Source organism: Arachis hypogaea, chromosome 12 (genome assembly GCF_003086295.3).
Source record: "Arachis hypogaea cultivar Tifrunner chromosome 12, arahy.Tifrunner.gnm2.J5K5, whole genome shotgun sequence".
Classification (NCBI taxonomy): domain Eukaryota; kingdom Viridiplantae; phylum Streptophyta; class Magnoliopsida; order Fabales; family Fabaceae; genus Arachis; species Arachis hypogaea.
In genome coordinates, this window is record NC_092047.1 from 72,533,988 (window position 1) to 72,557,947 (window position 23,960).

At 37.2% G+C, this 23,960-nt stretch overlaps 1 non-coding gene across 1 annotated transcript; it reads right to left on the reverse strand.

The window, feature by feature from the left end:
- Positions 1 to 8,074: 8,074 nt before the first annotated feature.
- Positions 8,075 to 8,178, reverse strand: LOC112731854 (small nucleolar RNA R71). The gene has a single exon (XR_003167609.1). It is a non-coding gene; the product is annotated as a small nucleolar RNA R71 (small nucleolar RNA).
- Positions 8,179 to 23,960: the final 15,782 nt, after the last annotated feature.

Below are 23,960 nucleotides of genomic sequence, written 5' to 3' on the forward strand. Positions count from 1 at the left end.
CACCAGATAGAAACCCAAATTATGCCAAAAATCCTTCATGCTATTAAAAGAGATGTGCATTTCAAAGAGAATTAAAAAAAGGCTTGAATTTTCTTACTAAATCCTTGCAGTGAACCCGAGCCATCCTATCGGAAGCTCCCTTCATATTCCAGCTTATAATATTTAAAAGGACATTATCCATAAAAAACCACTGGATACAGGGGATGGAGCTTTATCATACTCCAATCAAGCCTTGGGTCCTCTATTCCCAAGCTTCTTGGATACTTCCTCTGCGGCGATAGGTTTCGCTTGAAGGCTAGCACCATGATTTTGAAGCAGCACTTCCACTGGAGATCCTTGCAAAGAACTGGGTCTCTGGCGTTTGTGCATGTTCGTTAGCAAGGATACACTAGGAGAAGAGGATGAAGTTGCGTTAGTACTCCTACTAAGAACAAGAGGCTTGGACCCTATGTTGGGCTTCATAGAACTTGGAGTATGTTTATCCATAGATGGGCCAACTTTGCCTGTGCCTGATTGGTTCACCCCTCCTTTCCCAGGAAGATGTTTATCCATTAATGGGCCAGTCTTAGGAACTTGGGCCAGCTTTTTTTTCATTTTCTTTTTACTGGAACCTATCCCTCCTCCACTGCATGGCTTAAAGTGTTGTTATGTGAATCATGCAAGGATTCAGGCACATGAACTGGGACCTAATTCTTCGCGGTATCCTTTTTCGAAGAGGAACCAAATTCAAAATTTGGAAACTTGGCCATTGCTAAAGCTGGATTGATGACCGGTGGTGCACCATGCATGTTAGCTATGCTCTTTTGATTTTCACATTCATTCGAAAAATGGCCATAGCAATTACAAGATGAGCATATTATGTGAAGATTCTCATATTCTACCTTATACACTTCATCATCAACTCCAATTTTTTTTATCACTGGCTTATCAAGGTTGATTTGTATACATCCCCTTGCATATTTGCCTCTCTCTGCGGACTTAGTAGCTAAATCCACACGAATAGGACTCCTTGTGGATGCTGTAATGTGACGCATAGCTTCCTCATTGTAGTACCATATATTGAGGCTAGAAATCCTAACCTATACCAACGTTGATCCGAAATACGTTTCAGAAGGTCTAAAATAGGTACTCCATTGTTTGACAGCAATGTGACTCTCCAAAATCATCCATGGACCCCTTAATAAAACTCGATTTCTATCCTCTAAGAGATCAAACTTCACCAAAAAATAGCCATAACCCATATCTAAAACCTTATAACCACCTTTAGTTTTCTACACAAATTTGAGCTTATGTGTGATGGCTGTATAACTAAAACGCTTCCCTAAAACTTTGATGATAATTACATCTTTATAGAGTTCAGAAAGAGTTTCTCGTGCTTCAAGCGTGAAACAAACCCAGGGAATATCATAATCTCCTTGTCTAATTGTGACTATTACCATCTTGTCACCTATGAGGTTCTTCGCGGCGTTCATAGCCTGGACACAATGGAACCAACCACCTTATCCCCGAAAGAGATCTTAATAAGGCCGTCATTCTTCAAAAAAATGCTCTCCTAGTTCTCCTTGTCAATCCCATGAACCCCCTCTATAACACCAGATGCATCCTTCCTGTAACGACCCAACTTCTAGCACATCATGATCATACCAAAAGTAAGGTGTTACTAACCTAATTCCTTTATTATCTATTTAATATTGAGCCTTTACATAATAATCTATTGACAGTTTTCAAAAAAGTTAAAACTTCTCTATCAAGAACAAATAACGCATATTCACATACTTAATATTAATAATATATTATAATATTACATACAAAACCAAATACAAAATCTACACTTCGGAATAAAACTTCAACTAACAAGGCAAGGGGAAAAAAATAAATTCTAACAACAACTCAACTTACAAATGTATTCTTCTATACTCTTGCAGCTTCGCAATAAGCCTTCGCACCTGTAGTTGAAAGGGGTGAAAATAGGGGGTAAGAACTTGGGAGTTCTTAGTAGGGTTGGGGTCGATAATTAGGTTCATTTTATTCTTTGTTACACAGTAAATCCATAACAAAATACATACAATCTTTAATAGATAGCTAACAACAACTAACAACAGAACACATACAAACATAATAAATAAAAGAACACAAAAGTCAATCAATTATATAGCACACACAATCACAGAATTACACAATACAGAGATATGCACAAACAAGCATGATGCATGTCTAGCCCTACGTAGGCCATGAGTTCATGTGTCGGTTGCCTACCTGCTCCCGACATTACCCGGGTACAAGTCCCAAATATGGCTTTCCAGATGCATACACTGTGCATATAATAAGTCTTACGTCCAGTCCGCATACAATGTGTCTTTTAAACGTGTTGTAATATACTTACATCTGGAAAACAGTTCACAATGTGTGAGTGTCCCACTGTACATTTGGCAATAAGGTCCGAACAACAATCATGTTTCATATGCTCTCATGTGGCAAACGGTCTTTTAGAGTCATTTTATCTTTGGCCTCTACTTTTCTGTAACAGGAATTCCTTTATTTAATGTATTTTTTTCTTTTCTATTCTCTGCGTTCCTGTATCAGAAGTTCTTTAGCTTCTTTTGGTCTTTATTCTTTATTCTACTGTGGTAGAGATCCTCAGATCCCTTTAATCTTTTTCTTTTAATTTCTTTCTTTTTCTTTTCTTTCTTATCATTCTCTTTTACTTTCTTACATTTTCACAATATAAATAATTTTTCCACTCTTCCCTCACCTTTCCTTAAATATCTTAAGAAGAGGATCCAAAGGTTCTAAGATTAGCTTTGTCTTTCTAAAGCTTTTAGGAAAGATTACTGCTAACCACTTTTAATCACATTATCTCTTTTATTAATAAGATAATTATTTAAATAAAATAATAATAATATAATATTTTAAAAACTAGGAGTTCAATTATGACATTTAATTCTTAAAGCTTTTGAAAATTCATTTTGACCCCTATTCTTTTCAGAAATTACACTTTAATCATTTAACTTCTAAAAATTCTCAAATTTCTTTTTAGTTAACTTCAACTCCAAAACTCTTTTTTAATTATATTTTGGTCACAAAATAATCAAAACATGAGGGTTTTGTGTTCTTCAAAGAATCAAATTAAACTCATCAAAAGTTCATCAAACTTACTTGATTTTTAACTAGTTTTTCAACCTTTTCTGTAACTGCTTTTTTTTAATGTTCAATTCTAATTCAAAGCTAACAAATCACATGAATTTCATCATGTTTCCAGCTTAGAATCACCTCATTCTTTGCATAAATTAGTTCAATTTTTCAAGCCTTCCAAGAAACCAAAATTACAAGTTATAAAACTTATGACTGCGCATCATGTTGTGTTTTTCTATGCTTTTTCACATCAAAATTTGATTAATCATGCTTAATTATTAAGTATTTTTGTGCTTAAGTCATAGATTACTTTCATCTCTTTGAGTTGATCTATTTTGTAGAAAATGGTAGAAAAAGGAGTAAAAAGCGCAAAACAAGCATGAAAGAAGAAAGGAGCTTAAAAGCTTAAGCAAAGAGGAGAAGAAGCAAGGGAGGAGGCATTGAAGGCGTTGGTAACGCCAACGCTGGCCTAAAAACACCAAGGAAAGCTCATGCAACTCCCCACGTTAGCAACGCTAATGCCAGGCCACCAACGCCAGGCATAGCATTAGCGTTGCTAACGCTGGCACCAACAACGCCTGCGACCCTTGGCAGCCTGACCTTGTCTTCTTCAAAAGAGCATAACTTGAGTTACAAAGCTCCAAATGAGGTGATTCTAGTGGCATTGGAAAGTAAAAATCTAGAGCTTTCCAAGCACATATGGCACTACATTGTGAACACTAAATTTGAGGGAGAAAACGTACCTCAAGAGTGCAAAGATTAACATAGAACCAACCTGTAGTAAGGCCAGCTGACCTCTTCAACTTCCATGGAGTATAACTTGAGCTATAGAGCTCTAAATGATGCGCTTCTAAAAGCATTAGAAAGTAGACATCCAGGCCTTTCTACCAATATATAATAGTATGGGGGTTCATTCAAGTTGGAGCTTCAGAATCTGGTGTTGTTAACGTCAATAACGCTAGTAACAATGCCAATAATGTTGGAAACGCCACCAATAACGTCTGCGACCCTGGTAGGCTAACCTTGTCCCCTTCAAAGGAGTATAACTTGGGTCCAATTGATGCGCTTCTAGTTGCGTTAGAAAGCTGACATTCAGAGCTTTCCAACAATGTATAATAGTCTATAGTGAACATGAAATTAGAGTACAAACATTAGGCATCTTTAAGACCCAAAAATACCAAGACCAAGCAACTTCAACGTTACCAACGCTGCTAATGCCAGCAACAATGCCAGCTTCAAAGGCGTTGCCAACACTGGCAACAATGCCAGCATCAACATTGCCAACGCCAGTAACGCCAGCACTAACGCCACTTCCAAGGACGTTACCAACGCCAATAATGCCAGGGACAACGTCAAGATGGGCATGCTTCAGCGTTAATAACGCTAACGCTGCCCCAATAACGTCTTCGACCATACACGAAGTTGAGATTGGAAGAATTGGCTGGCATGCGTACGCACGATTCAGTGTGCATACGCACAAGAACACTTTCTGGCAGAAATTATATGGGCGTTGGCAACGCTGAAAACTGAAGGCGTTGGTGCCAATAACGCCCAAGTGACCCCTGGAGCTCCGTTTTGGTTCAATTAAATTACTTCAATGTCCATCCATCCTCAAGCAAGCAAAGCCCATAAATCTCAACCAATCAAGGCCACAAGAATCATCTAGAATAGTTAATTTTTATTTGATTGTAATTTGCTTTCAATTTCATTTAAGTTTATAATTTAGGAAAGCCTATATAAAGGCCTTAGTTTCATAGAATTAGGATCCGGAGAGGGGAATAAAATCAATTCCACTAGGAGAGTCTTCGGACTCCTCTCTTCCCTTCCACACATCTCTTCTCTTCCATTTTCTTTCATACCCACTGATGCCAAGGCATCTTAGGCTAGTTTCACTAGCATTTTTCTGTTAGTTTTAGTTGTTTTATGCATTTTCTTGAGCTTAAAGTAACCAAGAATGGTTAAATGAATAACAAAGCAATGAACCATCCAAACAGTATGATTTTGATGCAAATTCCATGAGTTTTTAGTTATATTACTTGAATGCTATGAATGGAAGATTTCTCATGAAATTTTGCAAGACTTTGATGCAATTGTTTGGATGATTTCAGGGAAGAAGAGGCTAGGCAAGGAAGCAAAAAAATCAATAAAGGAAGCTTGAATATCACATGTGGAGTTTAAGTTCCAGTTTAAGCTTAAACTAGAACTTAAACTACCAAGCCATATAATGCTGGAAATGGCGTTTAAGTTCCAGTTTAAGCCTAAACTGGAGCTTAAACGCCAGAATCATGAAGGCTAAGAAATGCTGGAACTGGCGTTTAACCTCCAGTTTAACCTTAAACTGGAAGTTAAACGCCAGAATGAGAATTTCACCAAGGGAGCATTTCCACGTTTAAGCTCCAGTTTAACCTTAAACTGGAGCTTAAACGTGTTCGACACAATTTCTCACTAGGAAGCATTTCCACGTTTAACCTTAAACTGGAGGTTAAACGCCAGAAGTAAGAAAGGCACCAGGAGCATTTCCACGTTTAAGCTCCAGTTTAACCTTAAACTGGAGCTTAAACGTGCTCGACTATTTCTCTCCTCCAGGGTTGCTTTCTCATTTCCACGTTTAAGCTTCAGTTTAACCTTAAACTGAAGCTTAAACGTGTTCGACCCAATTGCTCCTCCAGGGTTGCTTTCTTCATTTCCACGTTTAAGCTTCAGTTTAACCTTAAACTGAAGCTTAAACGTGTTCGACCCAATTGCTCCTCCAGGGTTGCTTTCTTCATTTCCACGTTTAAGTTTTAGTTTAACCTTAAACTGAAACTTAAACTTCAACTTAAACGCCACTTTTTGAAAGGGGTTTCTGGGCCAAATATATTGAAGTTTAAGTTAGCATTTGAGCACAAACATTAACTTAAACGTATTATGGTATGAAACCCAATTGAATATCATGGTTTATGGGATTGGGCCTGAAGAATTGATGAGTCTGGAGCTTCAATTTGTTGAGTCTTGTGTCATTACTTGTTTATCACTAAGTTTGCTCAATGAATGTTACAGAATTGGATCACAGCCTCATCAGGATTATGGACCATAAACCCAAAGCAAAAGGAAATCAGGGAAAGGCCTCAAAGCCCAAGAAACACAACAGAAGCTCAATTTAGAAAGTGTATAAATAGGATAGAATTTAAGTTAGTTAGGACTTTTACTTTTACACGGAGAACTTTGGATCATTTTCTTTTAGTTTTGTAATTGAATTCAGAGCTATGACTCACTAAACCCCTTTCATTGGGTTAGGGAGCTCTATTGTAATTCAATGAATCAATAATAGTTTTATCTTCTTCTTCAATCTTTTCTCTTGAATTTTGTTAGAAAGCTTCTCGATCTAATTCCATTGGGTAGTTGTCTTGGGAAAGAAACTACCCATAATTGGAATCCTTCGGAACCTTGGGAAAGGAATGGAGGATTCATGCTAGAGAAGCTTTCTCACAGTGAATTGGATTGGGGTTTGGATGGATATTGTGACATGTAATCCTACCAAATTGTGGTTCATGAAACTGTGTGGTATAATCAGTGATCGAGCATCATCTCTTCTTATGAACATTTAAACCAAGGGATTGGGAATTTGTTTGTTTTTAGAGAGAATTGGTGAGCCAAGGGATTGGGATCCAATCATATAAGATTGCCAAGCAAAATTCAATGAATGCATTGGTTGAGGAAGGGATAAAAGTTGTTTTGATTCGGAGATCTCAATATCTCCTAACACCCAATGAACTCCCCATTCCTGATTTACCACTTTCTCTTTACATTCTGCAATTAAATTCATGCAATCACCCCCATCCCTTTTAATTTCAGCAATTTAGCTTCTCGCTCTTTAATTTATGCAATTTTACATTCCGCAATTCTCATCTAAATCTTGATTCCGCTCAACTAGAACATACTTCTAATCCGAATTGCTCACTCAACCAATCCTTGTGGGATTCGACCTCACTCTATTGTAAGTTTTTACTTGACGATAACCGGTGCACTTGCCGGAAGGAATTTTGCCGATCGTGCAATTTCCTAAATCGTAGCATATCAAGTTTATGCAACATCAAGTTTATGGCGCCGTTGCCGGGGATTGGTTTTCGATTGACAATTCTCAAATTGGAAGTTAACTAGATTGAGCATTTTTCTTGCTTTGTTAATTCAGTTCAAGTTGCTTGTTGAATTTTAATTTCTGCACTCTGTTACATGCTTTCTTTCTTTATGCCTTTAAATTCAAGCAACTAACTCACTGACTCACTAACTATTTGAATTAATTCCTCAACTGCTCTAACCATACTCTTCCATTAACCAAGAGTATTTCACTTGTTTGGTGCCTGTGCTGTGTTCTTGTATGACAGGTAGGAGAGGAGAGACATCAACTCCTCCATATACCGAACCAGAGAGGACCCTTCATAGACTTAGAAGGGAAGCAAGAGGAAAGAGAGTACTGAGAGAAGAGGAATCTGAAGGAGAATCTGAGGACAATTTTGAGGAAGCTTTAGATCTCAACATGGATAGAGAAGTTCACAACCATGAGAGAGCTGATGGAAACAATGCCATTCCCGAGAGGAGGGTTCTTGGTTCATACATAAACCCAACCTCTGGGAATTGTGGTAGCAGCATTCAGAAACCACCCATTCAGGCCAACAATTTTGAACTCAAACCACAGCTAATATCACTTGTGGAGGATCATTGTTCATTTGGTGGGAGTGCTAATGAAGATCCAAACCAACATCTCACAAAATTCCTGAGAATTTGCGACACTGTGAAGTCCAATGGAGTCCAGGAAGATACCTATAAACTGCTCTTGTTCCCATTTTCACTTAGGGACAAGGCAGCTAAGTGGCTGGAATCATTCCCAAGGGGGAGCCTAACAACCTGGGATGAGGTGGAAAGCAAGTTTCTGGCACGTTTCTACCCTCCACAAAAGGTCAATAGGCTTCGATCTGAGGTTCAGACGTTTAGACAACAAGATGGTGAAACTCTCTACGAGGCATGGGAGAGATTCAAGGATTTGACAAGGAAATGCCCACCAGACATGTTCCATGACTGGGTGCAACTGCATATTTTCTATGATGGACTTTCTTATGAATCAAGGAAGGCTGTAGACCATTCATCAGGAGGTTCATTGAACAGGAAAAAGACTGTGGAAGAAGCCATTGAAGTGATTGAGACAGTGGCTGAGAATGAGTACTACTATGCTTCAGAGAGACACAACACTAAGGGAGTCATGGAGCTGAACCATGTTGATACAATTTTAGCCCAAAACAAGGTGTTTGCCAAGCAACTAGCAGAGCTCACCAGGAAATTAGAAACAAAGCAAGTGGCTGCGATACACACACAAGATCAAGAGGAAGTAAGCATTGAAGGAGGTGATTGGGAAGAGGCCAACTATGTGGGAAACCAACAAAGGCAATCATATGATCCACATTCCAACACTTACAACCCAGGCTGGAAAAACCACCCAAACTTTGGGTGGGGAAACCAGCAAAACCAACATAACAAGTCCACATACCAAAACTCCAACCAAAGATCATACCAAGCCACACAAAACACTTACTCCCAACCATCATATCATGGCCAAAATAATCAACCTACCCAACCTAATCCGAACCAACAATTTCAAGATCAATTAAACAGGATAGAAGGAATGCTGGCAAACATGGGTCAGGACATAAGTGAGTTGAAAAGCTTTAGGGATGATGTGAGATCTACCTTAAGGAACCATGGTGAAAAACTCAAGAGGATGGAGTCTCAAGTAGGAGAGCTATCTCAACAGGCCCCCAAGTCAACTGCAGTGTTCCCTAGTGACACAGAAAAGAATCCTAAAGGGGAACAAAAGGGAGTGAGATGGGAAGAATGCAAGGCCATCACCATATTGAAGGAAGTCTCAGAAGAAGAAGGAATCAGACCCTCAGAACAGGAGCCAGAAATCTTGAAGGAAGGTGTGGAAGAAGCTAAGCAGGAAAGTGAAACTGAGCAAGCCAAGGAACTGCAAAAAGGCATGCTGGAAACATACCAACCAAAAGTACCATTTCCTCAGAGGTTAGGAGGAGGTAAAAAAGGGAAAACCTATTCAAGGTTTTTAGAGACATTTAAGTCTCTCCATATCAATATTCCCTTCCTTGAGATTCTCCAGCAGATGCCTACACATATCAAGTATTTAAAGGAATTGCTGAGCAAGAAAAGAGTTTTGAAGGGAGGACAAACTGTAATAATGAACAAAGAATGCAATGCCCTCATCAAGAAGGACATAGTCTCTAAGAAAACAGACCCAGAAAGTTTTCATATCCCCTGCATCATAGGGGAAACAAAAATTGACAGAGGATTCTGTGATCTAGGAGCTAGCATAAATGTGATGCCTCTGACTCTTATGAAGAGGCTACAACTGAATGAGGTGAGATCCACTGATGTAATCATACAACTGGCTGACAAAACTCAGAAGCAAGCTGAAGGTGTAGTTTAGAATGTGCTGATGAAAGTGGGAAATTATTTCTTCCCCGCAGACTTTGTCATTATGGACATGGAGGAAAGCTACCTACACCCTATCATTCTGGGAAGGCCATTTCTAGCCACTGCTAGAGCGCTCATAGATGTAGAACAAGGAGAGCTAATTTTGAGAATACATGATGAACAGCTCATTTTCAATGTTTTCAAACCTGCATCTGAGCCTGAACCAGAACCTGAAAAGCCTAAGGATGATAGTAGCCATCTGTGTTTGGAGGAAAGCAATCCAGCAGCTGAAACTCTGAAACAGTCCTTGGAAGGCAAACAAGAATTGCAAGAGTTAAAGCCACAAGAATCAATAGAAACAGATCAGAAGGATCCTCCTGGCATAAGGGTCAATGAAGAAATCCTCAAGAGAAAGGGAAGAATTGTAAAGAAATTGCCAAGAGGGTGGAGAAACAAGAAAATTCCCACTGGAGGTTTCTCTCCGGGAGATAAAGTGATATCAAGTCATTATCTGCCAATCCCACCTGGCCTCAAAACCATTCCTTCCCAGCTCCCTCAAGTGTTCACAATCAGGAAAGTTCTTTCTATGGAACATTTGGAAATCATGAAGGAATCAAATGAGGACGTTTTCATAGTGAGAGGAGAGGACATCAAGCACTACAATCCACCCTAACAAGGGGCAACCGTCAAGCTAATGACGTTAAAGAAGCGCTTGTTGGGAGGCAACCCAACCTGAGGTAATACTCCCTTGCTGTTTCTTTTATTTGTTTCAATAAAAAGGTGAAGTACTTTCTGTGCATTGCAAAGAATTAAGTTTGGTGTTTCACACCAAACAATGAATTCGTGGATCAATAATTCAAAGGGAAATGTGTGACTCTAAGTTTGGTGTTCCACCACACAGATCAACTGAACACAACAACCTTTGAATTATATGAAAGGAACAACCATTCTAAGCAATCACAGAAATGCTTAAAATCCTTAGCAGCAACTTCATTCCAAGGAGAACTCAAGGATTCAAAGAACAGAGAAGTAAGTAGGAGACTAAGTTTGGTGTTCACACACCAACTTAAGACTCAGACACTTGCCCATACATAGTTGAGCTAACCACTCAAGTGCTTGAGAAGCAAGCAACTTCATCACTCTTTGCAGGAAAGGAAACAAGGATCTGAGAAAGAACATGAAGCAACAACTAGGAGAAGAAGGAGAAATCAAATTGTTTCCTGGCAACAAAGAGAAAACAAGAAATTTCACAAGGTGGTGGTGTTCCTTGACCATTCTTTAAAAGGCAAACAAAAGCATGCTTGTTCGGGTTTAAACTGTAATTGTTGAATCTTTCTGGAATGTGAAGTTTCTAGTATGTTTGTCTGTTTATTGCTTTGAATAAAGTGGATGCCTAGATGTTTGGATATAACTTCACCTTCTTAAACAAATGCTTGCCATGCTTGTTCTGTTTCAAAAAAAAATAAAAGAAAAGTTTGAACAAAAGTAATTTGGCTCAATTAGTGACAAATCAAGTAGAATTAAGTGGTGGTATGCATGCTTGATTGTTTAGTCAGATCACTGGAAATAGAGTGTAGAATTATCATTTTTTGTGTAGAAATTGAAAACTGTCTATGGATCTTGATGAATAAATGTCTTTGGCCATGAAAAAGAAAGAAAAAGAAGAAGAAAAAGCCACTAAAAAAGGGCAACCAAAAAGCAAAAAAATTGAGAAAATAAGCTAGGCACCAATGGTTTGAACTTCTGAGACAAATGCCTGTGGTGTTTGTGTATTAAGGATATGCTTGGATGAATAGGTTCTGAGGAGTGTTTCAACACTTGGTAACTTGGGTTAACTAACCCGGGATTATCAACCAAAAGTCCATTATCAAGAGCAACCTAAATACAAAACATTTAGTCACACAAAGAGGTGCTGGGCACCAATGTCTCAAGAAGAAATGTGAACTAAAATGCCTGTAGTGGATATGTGTAGTGCACTGATAAGAAAAAGAAAATGCCAAAGGCTTGTGCAACACATGACACTAAGCAAACAAGGAGCAAAGGAGCTCTAAGAAAAAGAAAAGAAAAACAAAGAAGGAAAAAAAAAGTGCCAAGGACATAAGAATAACAAGTGGCCATAGCAGTGTTTGATGGATGCAATAAAAAAGTGATAATCTTACCTGATAAGAATGAAAAAGTGATGCTGCAACTTTCTGCATAAAACCCTTCTGATGAACTTCAAATGCTTCTAATATAGCCAATGTAATTGCTTTCTGTTTCATACTTTCTTCTCAAATAACTCAGGACTTGCTTAGGGACAAGCAAGTATTAAGTTTGGTGTTGTGATGCCAAGGCATCTTAGGCTAGTTTCACTAGCATTTTTCTGTTAGTTTTAGTTGTTTTATGCATTTTCTTGAGCTTAAAGTAACCAAGAATGGTTAAATGAATAACAAAGCAATGAACCATCCAAACAGTATGATTTTGATGCAAATTCCATGAGTTTTTAGTTATATTACTTGAATGCTATGAATGGAAGATTTCTCATGAAATTTTGCAAGACTTTGATGCAATTGTTTGGATGATTTCAAGAAAGAAGAGGCTAGGCAAGGAAGCAACAAAATCAATAAAGGAAGCTTGAATATCACATGTGGAGTTTAAGTTCCAGTTTAAGCTTAAACTGGAACTTAAACTACCAAGCCATATAATGCTGGAAATGGCGTTTAAGTTCCAGTTTAAGCCTAAACTGGAGCTTAAACGCCAGAATCATGAAGGCTAAGAAATGCTGGAACTGGCGTTTAACCTCCAGTTTAACCTTAAACTGGAAGTTAAACGCCAGAATGAGAATTTCACCAAGGGAGCATTTCCACGTTTAAGCTCCAGTTTAACCTTAAACTGGAGCTTAAACGTGTTCGACACAATTTCTCACTAGGAAGCATTTCCACGTTTAACCTTAAACTGGAGGTTAAACGCCAGAAGTAAGAAAGGCACCAGGAGCATTTCCACGTTTAAGCTCCAGTTTAACCTTAAACTGGAGCTTAAACGTGCTCGACTATTTCTCTCCTCCAGGGTTGCTTTCTCATTTCCACGTTTAAGCTTCAGTTTAACCTTAAACTGAAGCTTAAACGTGTTCGACCCAATTGCTCCTCCAGGGTTGCTTTCTTCATTTCCACGTTTAAGCTTCAGTTTAACCTTAAACTGAAGCTTAAACGTGTTCGACCCAATTGCTCCTCCAGGGTTGCTTTCTTCATTTCCACGTTTAAGTTTTAGTTTAACCTTAAACTGAAACTTAAACTTCAACTTAAACGCCACTTTTTGAAAGGGGTTTCTGGGCCAAATATATTGAAGTTTAAGTTAGCATTTGAGCACAAACATTAACTTAAACGTATTATGGTATGAAACCCAATTGAATATCATGGTTTATGGGATTGGGCCTGAAGAATTGATGAGTCTGGAGCTTCAATTTGTTGAGTCTTGTGTCATTACTTGTTTATCACTAAGTTTGCTCAATGAATGTTACAGAATTGGATCACAGCCTCATCAGGATTATGGACCATAAACCCAAAGCAAAAGGAAATCAGGGAAAGGCCTCAAAGCCCAAGAAACACAACAGAAGCTCAATTTAGAAAGTGTATAAATAGGATAGAATTTAAGTTAGTTAGGACTTTTACTTTTACACGGAGAACTTTGGATCATTTTCTTTTAGTTTTGTAATTGAATTCAGAGCTATGACTCACTAAACCCCTTTCATTGGGTTAGGGAGCTCTATTGTAATTCAATGAATCAATAATAGTTTTATCTTCTTCTTCAATCTTTTCTCTTGAATTTTGTTAGAAAGCTTCTCGATCTAATTCCATTGGGTAGTTGTCTTGGGAAAGAAACTACCCATAATTGGAATCCTTCGGAACCTTGGGAAAGGAATGGAGGATTCATGCTAGAGAAGCTTTCTCACAGTGAATTGGATTGGGGTTTGGATGGATATTGTGACATGTAATCCTACCAAATTGTGGTTCATGAAACTGTGTGGTATAATCAGTGATCGAGCATCATCTCTTCTTATGAACATTTAAACCAAGGGATTGGGAATTTGTTTGTTTTTAGAGAGAATTGGTGAGCCAAGGGATTGGGATCCAATCATATAAGATTGCCAAGAAAAATTCAATGAATGCATTGGTTGAGGAAGGGATAAAAGTTGTTTTGATTCGGAGATCTCAATATCTCCTAACACCCAATGAACTCCCCATTCCTGATTTACCACTTTCTCTTTACATTCTGCAATTAAATTCATGCAATCACCCCCATCCCTTTTAATTTCAGCAATTTAGCTTCTCGCTCTTTAATTCATGCAATTTTACATTCCGCAATTCTCATCTAAATCTTGATTCCGCTCAACTAGAACATACTTCTAATCCGAATTGCTCACTCAACCAATCCTTGTGGGATTCGACCTCACTCTATTGTGAGTTTTTACTTGACGATAACCGGTGCACTTGCCGGAAGGAATTTTGCCGATCGTGCAATTTTCTAAATCGTAGCATATCAAGTTTATGCAACATCACCCACTTTGTAAATATTTTAGTTATGAATTACTTACTCTTTCCATTGGGAAAGAGAGCTCTATTGCTATTTGATGGATTAAATTATTTTTATTCTTCTTCTCTTCATCTCTCTTTGATTTACTAGAAAGATTTTGTTCTTCATTCAAGCATTTAATTGTCTTGGGAAAGAAATTGAATGTACTTGGATTTTGTGATTGCCTTGGAAAAGGAATCATAGAACCATGCTTGAAATCTTTCTCACATTGGATTAGGTTTGGGGTTGGTCGGATATAGTGACATGTAATTCTCCCAATACTTGGATCTATGAAGGTGTGTGGTATAATCAGTGACCGAGCTTCATCTCTTCTCATGAGCAATTAGATCAAGAAATTGGGAATTGTTCAAGTTTAGAGAGATTGAATTGTCAATGAATTGAGATTCAATCATTCATGATTGCTAAGAGATCAATGACTTGCATGATTGAAGATGAGATGAAAGCATTTGATCCGGATAATTCAATATCTATTTATCTCAAAGCTTATTTTATCTTTAGTTCTTATATTTACTTTATAGTCATTTTCTTTCCAGCACTTTACTTTCTTGTACTTTACTTTTCTTGCCATTTACTTTCTTGCACTTTATTGCTTTCTTTACTTTTATGTCATTTACATTTCTTGTTGCTTATCACCCAATTGTGTTTGTCTAACTAGAATAATCAATCAACTATTGCTTGCTTAATCCTTTAATCTCTATGGGATTTGACCTCACTCTTTGTGAGTTTTTACTTGACGACAATTCGGTATACTTGCCGAAGGAAGATTGTAGAGATACAAATTCCATGATACAAAAACATCAAAATTTTAACACAAAACAAACATATAATCACTCAATTTCAATCATATCATAGGCAGCCACCATTCAAGCAACATAAACACATTCAAATCACAATAAAATTTACCAAACCCTACCCTAGCTCACTGTCCTCGCTGTCCTCTCAGAAGAAAACGTCAAAGATCGGCTATTCCATCTTTAGGCTCACTTGGCCGAACATGCATGGAGGGGCAGCAGCTTCGCCGTCGAATCCTTCCAAACAAAAGTGACGTCAACATGAAGAGGACGAAGATACGAACACTTTAATCAGATTAGATTCTCGATTGGAGTTACAGAGTTCAAGAAATCGAACTCGGAAATTTTGGGGGTTTCACAGTCTCTCTCTCTCTCTCTCTCTCTCTCTCTCTCTCTCTCTCTCTCTCTCTCTCTCTCTCTCTCTCCAAATATACTTTTGCACAGTTGTTTTGATGATTAATGATGTTGAATTATTGGTTAAATCATATATATGGAGGAGTTGGTTGTCGCATTATAAGACTGTTAAGTCAGCGATTCAAGTTATAAATATCTTAAACGAATAATTATAAAAGTTTGATATATTAAAACGCAAGTAATAATATATAGGGATAAATATATATGAGTAACTAATATAAATGACATTAGTAACATAATAATAAAAGATATACGATAAAACATTAGCAAAGCTAAGTTCGCCGAGGAGTATCGATATTTACTCATACCGGCATATTTTGAACTTGAAATATTAATTACCGAAATTAAATTATAAAATATTTATTATATTACTAAAATTATAATTTCAATTACATAAAATATCTTATTATAGCAAAATTATATAATAATCTTAATTAATATAAATTCAAGGTCTCATAAAAATTAATTTAAATATCTTTAACAAAATAGTTTCTAAAAATAAAAGCTCCAATAAAATAAGTCATAAATTATTCATAATTAATAATTCAAAATATATTGTTTAGCAAAATATCAATCACTTAAATTAAATCATATAATTTTTACCATTCATAAATTATCGAAAGTCTAGTTTTAATCATACAAAATATCGCATTTAATAAAAGTATGTATATAATAATTTTAATCAATTTAATAAAATAGGACGTAAATAATTTATCATAGAAATTTTAAAATTACAGATTGTTACACTTTTCCACATTCTCCTCCTTATTGCTTCCTCTCGATTCATCGGATCTCTCTCCGTGTTTTCCATTCTCAAGTCTCAACAAGTGCTCCGCCCCCGCTTTTCCCATTCTCTCTGCTCGCTTCCATCATGCCTTTGTATTTCAGTATTACAAAATCTGGACCCTTTATATAAATTGTTATAGTTATTAAATTACCAAAGAAGATTGTGTACTATTTTATATTTTAGAGATATTTTAATGGGCTATATTAGCAGTTGAAACATTAAAAGAAGTGTTGTTGTTAGTTATGAGTTTTATATTTTGATCTTTTTTTTATGTAATTTAAATTAAAAGTAATTTTGTTTTGTTTTATCCAAATAAAATTAAAGAGCATTTTTTTATATTTAATTTTTTTAAATCTATCCAAATATCAAACAATTTTTTTATTACAAAATATCTTTTTAAAAAAGATAAATTTAAATACTTTTTTTAAAAGTCAATTCAAACTGATCTTAAATAATTTAAAAAAAAAATGGACATCAAAATCAATATTGCCTTTATAAATGGTAGTTACAAATTGAATGGTAATAAACTCTTCACTTTATCATTTTATTAATTTTTTATTTTAGAAGATTTAAATTATTATATATTGTTAAATATATATATTATTTAATAGTCAAATTAGTTCTTGAAAAGTTAGTTATTCTTTAAATTCATCCCCAAAAATTTTTATCAATCAAATTGGTCTTTTAATGATTATAAATTAATTTTTTTTATCTTTTTATCACTTTATTAACAATTTCTATTAATATTGGATGATGTAATGTGGAATGTTAATTAACAATAGACATAACACTAAATAAGTTCAATTAGACACTAATTAAATATGTTTAAGAAAATATATTAATTTAGCCTTTTTTTAATTAAATAAATTCTAATATCAATATAACTTAACAATACTAAATTAACAATTTTTTATAAATATATTTATTTGATATTTAATTAAATATGTTAAATATCATGTATATTTTTAATTACAATAATGCTCATGCAATTTTCCTAACTAAGTCAACCAAGTTGTTTTTCATCACGCGCCCTCCCCCTATTAATATAAAGCTTCTTTCTCAATGTAGAGCTTCTCTTTCTCAACGTAAACCTTCTCTTCGTTCTCTATCTCAATGTAGAGCTTCTCTTTCTCAATGTAAAGCTCTCGTCGTTCTTCTCTAATCTCGTCGTTCTTCTTCCTATTCTTCTTCGTTTTCTTCTTCGATCTGTATTAAAATTATCTTCTTCGTTTTTTTCTTCGTTTTCAGATTTTAATATCGTATCAAAACAATGAATGATTCAACTTTAAATCAGTTGAATGAGAGCGATTTAGATTACTCTTCTGAATCGAATCAAGCGCACAAGGTTTGGATTATTCCATTTTGAATTGAATTGAATAGAATGCAATCGCTAAATTCTAGATGCAGGTGTTCTAAATTTGAATTTATATAATGGACAATGTTCGGTTCATTTGGTATTATACAATGGTTTTGCTTTAATAATATTTTCAGTTCATTTTACAGTCCAGGTATGTTATGGATAAACAATTTGTCCTAAAGTTTGGGATGACTTTCAAGACACTGGAAGAAGCTGGAAAGTTCTACAAAGATTATTCCAAACTTGCCAATTTTTCTACCAAAATAAGAAACACAACTCGAAAGGAAGATGAGATTAAGAATCAACTAATTGCATATAGTAGAGAGGAAAGTGGAAATCCAAGATATCTTCAACTCTGAAGACAAATCCCTCAGCTCCAATAAACTATCCAGCCATGATTTATGTACATATATTGAAAGAAGTCAGTCTTTGGATAATTTCCAAAGTTGTTATGAATCATTCACACTCCTGCTGTCCAGATCGAGCACAGATGCTCAAACAACACAGGGAGCTAAGCATGTTTGTGTGTTGCATTATTGAAATAACGAGAAAGCGAGAGTCAGACTGAGTAAAACATATCAGTTATTCATAGCAGTAGTGGGCAGTCATCACGAACTAAGTTTTATCAAAACAGACGTGAGGAATTACATTATAAGGGAAGTACGGAATGCTTCTGAACAAGATGATGCAAAAAAATTTGGCAAGTACTTATTAAGAATGAAAGAGAAGAATCAAAATTTCTTTTTCGAGCTATAACCTTAAAGGTGATCACTCCATCAAAAATGCATTTTGGGCCGATGCAAGAAGCAACGCTGTAAAACTTGGTTAATTAATATATAATTAGCACATAAATTAAAAATATATTCTAGAAAATTTGAAATATAATTTTTATGGTTTAATATGATAGAGAAAATTAAAACAAAAATTTCGACACTAATTTTAAAGAATTTGGTCTAAGATTGGGTCAAACGGGCCAAACTGGGCCAACCGGGCCCGTATTGGGCCCAAGGCACAGCCAAGTCTCATTAAACAAAAAGAGCTCAGCAACCTCTCTCCTCTCTCTCAAACATAGAACATGCTAAAAGGGAAAGGAGAAAGCTTGAAACCCTTGCCCCTTCCAACTTCATTTGATCACAACTTTTGATCCGGAGCTCCGGCCACGCGACTGCGTCGCCAAGCTCTACAAAGTCCACAACTTTATTTATGAGGTAAGCCACATTTTTCCTCTAGATTTCTAGCCCTTTGAATTCAAAATTCTTGAGAAAAAGTGTTAAGATTTTGAGCTCTTTGATGTTATAGGATCTAATTAGCTTGAAGAGAAGGCTCAATCTCACCCCTTTGATCCTTGGTATAGTAAGATTCTTAACCCTAAGTGAAACACTTAAGATTTTGTGATTAGTGATTGAGTTTGTATGTGTGGGTATATGTTATGTGTATTAGGAAGTGTATATATGTATGTTGGAGCTTAACTGAGGTCTTGGAAAGCTTGGAGTGGGCTTGTGGTGCTGAAAAATCTACTTGAAAGGTGTTGGAGTCTTGAAGGTTGAGGAAAGTGAAATTGGAAGTGTTCCATGTTGAGTGGAGAATCGGCCAAGGTATGGTTTCAGTTTCCTGTATCTAAAATATAATGTAATGTGAAAACTTAGGCTAGAGACCCTAGGATAGGCATTGATTTGAGATGTTGTTGATTGATTATAATGGATTATATGGATTATGTGATTATTGATTTTTGAAGGTGGGATTGATGTTTTTGTTGATGATGCATATGAGTTGTGTATGATGATACTTGGTATGTATAAAGATTGAATTGAAGTTGAAATTTATGCTTGATATGGATAATTGGTCTTGTATATGGAACATTGTGGAATTGGAAATTTTGGTCGTGAGGTTTGATGAAAATGGAAGGTTGGTATTTGATAATGTATATTGTGAATTGTGAACTTGGATTATTAAGTTAGAATTGATGAAATAGAGAATTGGTGTGTTGTGGAATGAATAAGGAAGTTGGAATGTGGTTGAGGCTAAATTGGTAAAGTTTTGGTTGAATTAAAAGAGGTTTAAGAAGAGTTTGTTTTGAAAATTGAGGCTTATTGGTTTGGAAATTATGGTTTTTGGCCAACTTTGGCGAAGCATAACTTGATCTCCGGACCCCCGATTTGTATCAAATTTATTTAGAAATAAAATTGAGTCTGAGATGTTTATGCATTTTAAAGAACGAAGGAAAAATGTTTTAAAACGAGGAAGTTATGCTCGATCAAAATTTAGTGTCTAAACTGAAAAATCTGGGCTTAGCAGCTTTTTGGTGCTGCTGCAATATATATGTACGCATACATTCTATACACGGGCAAAAATGCACGCTCACGCGTACGCGTGGGTGACCTGGGGATTTTGCGTACGCGAAATCCTCATGCGCGACTAGTCGATTCTGTCTGGTCCGCATACGTACGTGATAAACGAAATTTATCATGCCGATATAGAATTCAATAACGGATATAATCGAGAGTATAGTCTAATCGACATTCAAACTTCGCATCAAACAATCCTACAATCTATAACCGAGAGTACTAGTCCCCCGAGTCGTCCTCCCTTGGAATTGCTAGAGCATGCATCTTATCGATTAGGAAGCCTTGTTGTGGTTCTTTTGAAGGTTTAGCAAAATAAATGGCAAACAAGCAATTAATTTATAAAAGACTTGGCCTAGGGTTGACATTAGAAATTCTATCCTTATAGTCCCGTCAATGATGACAACAATTAGGCCTTGCTTCATTTAGTTAACCCCTAGGTATAGCGGAAAGTCAAATGAGAGTAACTAACTTGAGTCAAAAGTCCTAGTTTTCACCTTAGGGAAATCTAGCTTTAGTGCACTCCAAGTCAATTAGCAATTTCTAATTCCAAATCAACAATTGACATAAACTATTCAACTCTTTCTAATGACTCAAACCCTATGCCAAGTAAGAAACTTTTACTCCATAACTAATGTTGGCATTTTATCAAATAGTTGATGAGCAAGGATAAAAGGCATAGTAAAAAAAATGAGAAGGAAGTAGAATTGAAAGTGCTTCAACACAAGAAACTAACAACAATTAACAAAGAACAACAATGGAAATGAACTTCTCAAGAAATTGAAAAAAATCCAAAACTACAAAGTTGAATCTAGGATCTATGAGGATTGAGCAATTACAAGCACTAATTGAGATTGGAGAAGAAGATCTATAACATGAACAAATGAATTGAGAATTGAAATGGATCTCACCAAAGTGTGATTTGGAAATTCAGAAAATGGATGAAGATGAACCCTAGTGAGAGCTTGGAATCTCCCTCTCTCTCTACCCAAGAGTGTAACTAACAATAGCCAAAAAAATCTAGAACCATCTAAAAATGAGCCAAAAGTCCTTAACCCTTCAACCCTTGGTCTTCTTAAGCTCTTCCCGCCAAGGCACTTCCCCCAAGATGAGATCTCCAACTGTCTCCACGCCCAGGTCACGTGACTTCTAAAAAAAATCATGTTCGAGCATCGGCGCGTGCGCGCCACTGGGGCATCTTGCAATGTGAGCAGAGGCGCAGCGTACGTGTGCGCGCCCATGGGGGTTATGGCCTAGCCGCTACACAAGCCGGCTCGTGGCTTGGCTTCTGGCTTTGACTTCTAGCTGCGCAATCCACGCGGGCGCGCCAAGTACGCGCACGCGCCCTTGCTGAAGTTTCCAAAGCTCACTTTCTCATGCTCCTTTCCTTCGCGCTCATTCTCCTTCTCTCTTCCGGTTCATCCCTGCCCTATATTCTGAAACCACTTAACACACAAGTCACGGCATCGAATGGCATCAAGAGAAGATTAGAAATGTATCTAATTTAGTGCAAAATAAGCATGTTTTCATCCATGAGGCAAAAGTTAGGAAAGGAACACAAAGTCTTGTATTTTCACATGAAAAGCGTGTGGAATCATTGATAAAACCCCTGAAATCGATACAAGATAAACCCTCAAAATGGGGTTTATCAACCTCCCCACACTTAGATTCTAGCATGTCCTCATGCTTAGAGAAATGCAAGAGAAACGCAAAAGACCGAAGGATCATAGAGGTATAAGACTCATGAGGTGCAGCCTAATTACGTGAATGCAACTACGACTAGTGCTACCATCTACTTGGTTAGAAACAAATCAACCTTCCTAAGATATATGCAAGCATATAGGGCACGGTGGCGATCAATATATGGGATTCACCAATTTTTGAGCATCAAGTGCAATATATGCAACTTCGCATGAAGCATGCTCGTGAGAGCCGGGAATCATGAATTAGAGCCTTCGAACCCTCACCGGAAGTGTTTACACTCTATTCGCTCGAGTGTCTAGGGTTGATTCTCTCAATTTTCTCCTAATCATGCTTTCCAAGATTTGTTCCTCATCTAATCAATCAACATATATTTCCTGCATGCATACATCTATCATGAGGTCTTTTCTTTGGTTGTAATGGGGCTAGGGTTAAGGTAGGATGCATATATGGTTAAGTGAGCTTGAAATTTGAATCTTTGATAAGCTTTAAACTTTCCACCTAACCTATGACATCCTATACAATTGAGTTCTAATCTAACTACCCATTCTTCACTTTTTCACATACTCATGTACTTTCTTTTTTTTTCATTTCACAACACTTATGCATTGATCTTATTAAGCTGCACTTTGCTTTAGGGCATTTTGTCCCCTTTTTATTCCTTTCTTCTCTTTTTTTTCTTTCCTATTTCTATTTTTTCTTTCTTTTCATATTATTTTTTTCTATTTTCTTTTTCATTTGTTTTTTTTTTCTCATTTTATCAATGCATAAGGTTTTACATCTGACCAATACATGAGTATATACCCAATTTCCAATATTTTCAATAACAATACAAAGCTGCCCCTTTTGTTCCCCCAATGTCCCAAGGTTTCCACGCTTGAATGATACTCACACACACACTAGCCTAAGCTAATCAAAGGTCCAGATGAGGACAATTATGGTTTTCCGCTTTAGGCTTGTAATGTGCTAATTTAAAGAACAAGTGGGTTAAGCGTAGGCTCAATTCTTGGCTAACAAGGGAAGATAGAGGGTAAGGCTATTTGGTAGGTGGGCTAATGAAGTGATGGCCTCAATCATATAAATGCATGAATACAAGGAATAATGGATATATAGACTCAAACGAAGCAAGGATTACACTCATAGAGAGAAAACAATTGCACACAAGAAGGAGAATAAGTGACTATAAGATGTAGCCACAAAACAAGGCTCAAAGCTCACTAGCTTGTGTTCTTAACTCAAAATTCATGTTCCAAAATACAGTTCTTCAAGCGAGTTTGGCATCAAGATATTCAAAATTGGCAATGTCAAGGTTGCCCCAAAGTATTAGTTTCCTAAGAGAGAGTTTCATTGTTCCAACCAAGTAAACTTATCATGCAAATGATATCAAAGAAAACCTAATCATGCAACCTATCCTACTACAAAGGAGTTCAGAAAACGAAAATTTATTTGGGTGTTACCTACGGAGATCGATCGGCCGACCTCCCCAAACTTAAAACTTAGCACGGTCCTCCGTGCTAGAGGTGATGCGCAATGGGTGGCAATGGCCGAGTCCCGAGTGTCCTTCATCTCCGTTATCATCGGTACTTCCGCTCGAAGTTGCGGTGGATGTGGAGATATCTGGTTCCTCCATGGGTGGGGTGACAATGCTTAGAAGTTTCTTCACGTGAGCATATCGGCGTTGGTTACGCCTCTCATAACGGCCCAACTTCTTGTGAAGGTCTTCAAGGCGTTGGGTGGCTGATTTTTGTGGCGTGGATGATGTAGTGGTGTTGCGACTTGGTGTGGGCAGTCCAATGTCCTTGGTGACCTCCGGAGGCTTGAGGCACCTCTTGGTCGGAATAATATCGCCCTCGACCGGGATTGAGGTTCTCCTATCCTTAGTCTCTCGGTGGACGCCGGCTGCCGCCACTAATTCGGTCACCATAGCGGGGAATGGTAGATTTCCCTTGGCATGAATGCGCCCCATGGATTGGCGAATGGCATGCGAAATGTCGACCGGTTTCTCGGTTAAGATGCACCATATCAATAAGGCAAGCTCGGCGGTAATGGATGACCCATGGGTGCTTGGGAGCACGTAGTGAGCTAGAATTTGGGCCCATGCCGTGGCTTCTTGAGTGAGGAAGCGTGCATCTAAACCTTTTGGTCTTTGCTTTATGGTCCCCCGAATCCAACATGCTTCGGGTGAGGCAATTACGCGGAGGACTGCGTTCCAATCGAACTCACGGTCGCTGCATGCTGTCAAGACTTCTTGATAGGCATCATATCCATCCGCTAACGGTCCAGTCCCAAGGACTCCTCGGATGGCTTCCACTGTGATTGGCACTTGCTTCCGGCGCACAAAGATTGATGTGAGAAGGGGTGAGTGGTAGTTGGTGTAGAATTCCACCACCCATGATAAATTGACCTCC